The sequence below is a fragment of the Mirounga angustirostris genome, unplaced genomic scaffold (assembly GCF_029215605.1).
Source record: "Mirounga angustirostris isolate CCGP_5_RB_7025 unplaced genomic scaffold, mMirAng1.0.hap1 SCAF_4, whole genome shotgun sequence".
Taxonomy (NCBI): Eukaryota; Metazoa; Chordata; class Mammalia; order Carnivora; family Phocidae; genus Mirounga; species Mirounga angustirostris.
In genome coordinates this window covers 115,034,147-115,039,039 of record NW_026991712.1, presented here as the reverse complement: position 1 = coordinate 115,039,039, position 4,893 = coordinate 115,034,147, and positions in this window count along the sequence as shown.

The following is a 4,893-nucleotide window of genomic DNA, read 5'->3' as shown; positions in this document are numbered from 1 at the left end:
GAAAGTGGACATTTGAAATATACACATCCCAGATAAAGCATACAAGTAACCCTTAAACATATGAAAAGATTCAACCTCAGACATACCAAGAAAAATGCCTTTTTTAAAAAACCTATCATACTGGCAACAATTTGAAACGGGTAATGTATTATTTGTGAGATAATATGCATTCTTCAGCATTGCTGGCAGAAGTATAATTTTTTTAAAAAGAAGTATTTATTTATTTGAGAGAGAGAGCATGCAGTGGGGAGGGGCAGAGGAAGAAGGAGAATTTGAGAAGCTCACACAGACTCCCCACTCAGCAGGGAGCCTGACACGGGCTCGATCTCACAACCCCAAGATCATGACCTGAGCCAAAGAGTCAGATGCTTAACCAACTTAGCTACCCAGGCACCCCAGTATAAATTTGTTTCATACTTATGGAGAACAATTGATAATTGGCAATATCTATAAATGTAATATTCCCTGTGATCTAGAAATTCCATTTAAAAAATTTACCATAAAAATCTAAGAGTACACACGTGAAATTACCTTGATTTCAGCAACATTTGTAAAAGCAAAAGATTGGAAACAACCCAGATATCAGATGTCCAATAAAGGATGGACTAATTAACTATGGTACATTCATATAGTAGAATAGTTTCCAAACTATTAAAAAGCATGACATTGTATACCAAATACTGCTATGGAAAAAAAATAATGTGTAGAATAATATATATAACAGCTATCTTTCATTTTAATAGAAGAAGAAAATAATATAATTTGTATTTGCTGCCAGATGCATAAATAAATCCTGGAGGATATGTATATACATCTGGAAGGGATATATAACCCTTTACATCTATATATGATAGATAGAAAAACAATAGATAGATGATAGATCAAATCTTTGGCTCATAGCCTGTGGTTGTTTCTCTGATTCTACCTGTGTATAGCCACACCTTCAGTCTTAAATTTAATCAGAACTGAAGTTGTATTATTCCAACATTTAAGGTATAAAAATTCCTATAGATATGCACCAGTAAACTGGCTATTGCCGAATCAATAATTACCCAAATTCACCATATTCATCCTTCTCATGCGTTTTCCCCCTCCTCCTGTTCTTCAAGGTCCCAGCTCTATACCTGATGGATCCTTGCCATACATACCAAGTAGCTATGTACTTGATGGAACAAGAGTACACAGAGACCTCTGACCATTACCTCCTGTTATGCTCAACAAATAATATCTTAACTAACTTCTATAGAACTTTACAATCAGAAAGTGTTTTTCAGACACCTGCAATTGTCTAAATTGACTTCAAGGAACATGGCAATTTGAACTCGCATAGTTACCTCTGTTCCCGCTTGCCCCTCACTAAAATGACAAACAAGGATGGAAAGCTACAAACCCACAAGGACAAAGAGGACAGAAAAGGAAACAAAAACAGAAGAGAGATTTTCTTATCTCACTTGAATATTAACAAGTGGTCAGTCATGTTGCAAAGCAGGAAAACCTGAAGCCTGAGCCTATAGAGGGAAAAACTAACAAAAAACAACTTTAGCCATGCCACCAGACCCCCAGGAAAGCAAAGAAGTATAAGGCACCAGGAGAGCTGGGTGGGTAGTCTATATAAAGCTTTGTTATTCACAGTCTGTGGACCAGCTATCTAGGCATCTCTGAAAAGCCTGTTAGAAATGCAGCATTGTATTCTTAATCTCAGGAAACAAACTGAGGGTTGCTGAGTGGTGGGGGGTGGGAGGGATGGGGTGGCTGGGTGATAGACATTGGGGAGGGTATGTGCTATGGTGAGCGCTATGAATTGTGTAAGACTGTTGAATCACAGACCTGTACCTCTGAAACAAATAATACATTATATGTTTAAAAAAAAAAAAAAAGAAGATAGCAGTAAAGGGAAAATGAAGGGGGCGGAAATCGGAGGGGGAGATGAACCATGAGAGATTATGGACTCTGAGAAACTGAGGGTTCTAGAGGGGAGGGGGTGGGGGGATGGGTTAGCCTGATGATAGGTATTAAGGAGGGCACGTACTGAATGGAGCACTGGGTGTTATACACAAACAATGAATCATGGAACACTACATCAAAAACTAATGATGTAATATATGGTGATTAACATAACATAATAAAAAAAAGTTTTTAAAAAAGAATATTGAAAAGGTTAAGTAGGGTATTCCTCTGAGAGAATTTGACATCTTCTACTTACATCATACCCCAAAACATCTCAGCAATATAATGTTCATTAAAAGTCTCTAAAAAAAGCTTTCACAAGTGCTGAGTACAAGTATACCAAATTTCTAATACTGAAAAATAGCACACAAAAATCACTCAAGATAAATTAATTTTTTAAAAGCCAAATGCAGAAAATTATGTACTCTATGCCCCCACCTCCTGTTTTAAGAAAGAAAGGAGAGACTGTTGGTGATGGGGTTCAGGGCATGCTACCCCAAAATACAGCATCTTGGCATAAGGATTCTTGGAAACTGAAGTAGTTGGAGAAAAGGCAGAGCAGGAAGGTCACTCTGACCTTTTCCCCCACCCCTTTCCCCTGAAATAGGTCATAAAACCCACTTGTGAGAGATGCCCTTCAGAAGAAAGGAGCATCCTCATCTTCAAAGACAGAGACACCAAGAAGAACCCTACAAACAGGCCTTGCTAAGTTTTCCCCAGTTTACTACAATTAACTCTTCATCAAACCCAGAATAAAATATTCAGGTCTGTTTCTTTGGGTCTTCATTTCCTTATGAAAGCTCCTGTATCATGCAAAACTTATATGAAATAAATTTGTATGCTTTTCTCCCATTAAAAAGAAAAAAGAAATGCAGCATTGTTTCTAGGAAGAAGTTGCTGCAGCTGAGGTCGAAGAGGTTGCTGCCTGTGTTCTCCTCTAGGATTTGATGGACTCCTGTCTCACATTTAGGTCTTTCATCCATTTTGAGTCTATTTTTGTGTGTGGTGTAAGGAAATGGTCCAGTTTCATTCTTCTGCATGTGGCTGTCCAATTTTCCCAACACCATTTGTTGAAGAGACTGTCTTTTTTCCATTGGACATTCTTTCCTGCTTTGTCAAAGATTAGTTGACCATAGAGTTGAGGGTCCATTTTTGGGCTCTCTATTCTGTTCCATTGATCTATGTGTCTGTTTTTGTGCCAGAACCATACTGTCTTGATGATGACAGCTTTGTAATAGAGCTGGAAGTCCAGAATTGTGATGCCGCCGGCTTTGCTTTTCTTTTTCAACATTCCTCTGGCTATTCGGGGTCTTTTCTGGTTCCATACCAATTTTAGGATTATTTGTTCCATTTCTTTGAATAAAGTGGATGGTATTTTGATGGGGATTGCATTGAATGTGTAGATTGTTCTAGGTAGCATTGACATCTTCACAATATTTGTTCTTCCAGTCCATGAGCATGGAACGTTTTTCCATTTCTGTGTCTTCCTCAATTTCTTTGATGAGTATTTTATAGTTCTCTGAGTACAGAGCCTTTGCCTCTTTGGTTAGATTCATTCCTAGGTATCTTATGGTTTTGGGTGCAATTGTAAATGGGATCGACTCCTTAATTTCTCTTTCTTCTGTCTTGTTGTTGGTGTATAGGAATGCCACTGATTTCCGTGCATTGATTTTATATCCTGCCACTTTACTGAATTCCTGTATGAGTTCTAGCAGTTTTGGGGTGGAGTCTTTTGGGTTTTCCACATAAAGTATCATATCATCTGCAAAGAGTGAGAGTTTGACTTCTTCTTGGCTGATTCAGATGCCTTTTATTTCTTTTTGTGTCTGATTGCTGTAGCTAGGACTTCTAATACTATGTTCAATAGCTGTGGTGATAGTGGACATCCCTGCCATGTTCCTGACCTTAGGGGGAAAGCTCTCAGTTTCAGCTAGAGCAACTTCTTCCTAGAAACACCGCCAAAGGCAAGGGAAGCAAGGGCAAAAAGGAACTATTGGGATTTCATCAAGGTAAAAAGCTTTTACACAGCAAAGGAAACAGTCAACAAAACCAAAAGACAACCGACAGAATGGGAGAAGATATTTGCAAATGACGTATCAGATAAAGGGCTAGTATCCAAAATCTATAAAAAACTTACAAACTCAACACCCAAAGAATAATCCAATCAAGAAATGGACAGAAGATAAGAAGACATCCAAATGGCCAACAGACACATGAAAAAGTGCTCAACATCACTCGGCATCAGGGAAATCCAAATCAAAACCTCAATGAGATACCACCTCACACCAGTCAGAATGGCTAAAATTAACAAGTCAGGAAATGACAGATGTCGGCGAGGATGCGGATAAAGGGGAACTCTCTTACACTGTTGGTGGGAATGCAAGCTGGTGCAGCCACTCTGGAAAACAGTATGGAGGTTCTTCAAAAAGTTGAAAATAGAGCTACCCTACAACCCAGCAATTGCACTACTGGGTATTTACCCCAAAGATACAAATGTAGTGATCTGAAGGGGTATGTGCACCCCAATGTTTATAGCAGCAATGTCCACAATAGCCAAACTATGGAAAGAGCCAAGATGTCCATCGACAGATGAATGGAAGAAGATGTGGTATATATATACAATGGAATATTACTCAGCCATCAAAAAAACGAAATCTTGCCATTTGCAATGACATGGTTGGAACTAGAGGGTATTATGCTAACTGAAATAAGTCAATCAGAGAAAGACATGTATCATATGATCTCACTGATATGAGGAATTCTTAATCTCAGCAAACAAACTGAGGGTTGCTGGAGCAGTGGGGGGTGGGAGGGATGGGGTGGCTGGGTGATAGACATTGGGGAGTGTATGGGCTATGGTGAGAGCTGTGAATTGTGTAAGACTGTTGAATCACAGACCTGTACCTCTAAAACAAATAATACATTATATGTTAAAAAAACAAAAAG